We start from the raw sequence: 656 nt of genomic DNA on the forward strand, positions 1-656 counted from the left end.
GTCCCCACGGCCATGGCCGGGGCGGGTTGGGGTCCTCAGGGCAAGGCAGTGCAGGCAGGGCCTGCTGCCCGCCGTGCAGCCGAGCGGGACTCCTGCCTGCGGGAGGGTGACCCACTTTGTGTCCCCCCGGGACGCTGCCGCCCATGGCAGGCGGCATCGCCGCTCCCCCAAATGCTTCCTTTCCCGGCGGCCGCAGGCTCCACTCGGCGGCGGGGCAGCGACGTGCCCGTCCCCGGCACGCTGCAGCTCCCGTGACCTTATCCCGGAGAGCCAAGGTGAGCGGCACGGCCCCGGCGTGCCGGGGGAGCGGGTGGCCACTGGGATGAGCGGGGAAGGGGGGGATGCAGGTCTCGGGCATGGGCTGGGATGCTGCGGGGCTCCAGCAAAACCGGGCTCCGCCGATGGACCCCGCGTGCTGGTTTGGTGATGGCACGGGATGCTGGGAGGGGACTGGGGACTGCTTTCGCTGGCAGCGGGGTGAGAAGGACCCCGTGGCAGGAGCGGGGCAAAGCCAGGGTCCGGCACCCCATGCCCAGCCAGGGTGGGGGGGCAGGAGTGGTACTGGGAACCCCTCTGCGGCTCGGCCACGTCTTTTCCCTTGACCTTGGGCAGGAAAAACCCTCCTGCACCAGGAGCCGAGGCCTCGGGGTGGGTGC

General features: G+C 72.0%; 1 protein-coding gene across 1 annotated transcript in view; it reads right to left on the reverse strand.

Moving 5' to 3' along the window:
- GTPBP3 (GTP binding protein 3 (mitochondrial)) overlaps nucleotides 1–656 on the reverse strand; it is an 8,603-nt gene that overhangs the window by 6,539 nt on the left and 1,408 nt on the right. The window lies entirely within an intron of this gene.

This window comes from Aptenodytes forsteri, unplaced genomic scaffold, assembly GCF_000699145.1.
Source record: "Aptenodytes forsteri isolate BGI_AS27 unplaced genomic scaffold, ASM69914v1 Scaffold147, whole genome shotgun sequence".
In the NCBI taxonomy this organism is placed as follows: domain Eukaryota; kingdom Metazoa; phylum Chordata; class Aves; order Sphenisciformes; family Spheniscidae; genus Aptenodytes; species Aptenodytes forsteri.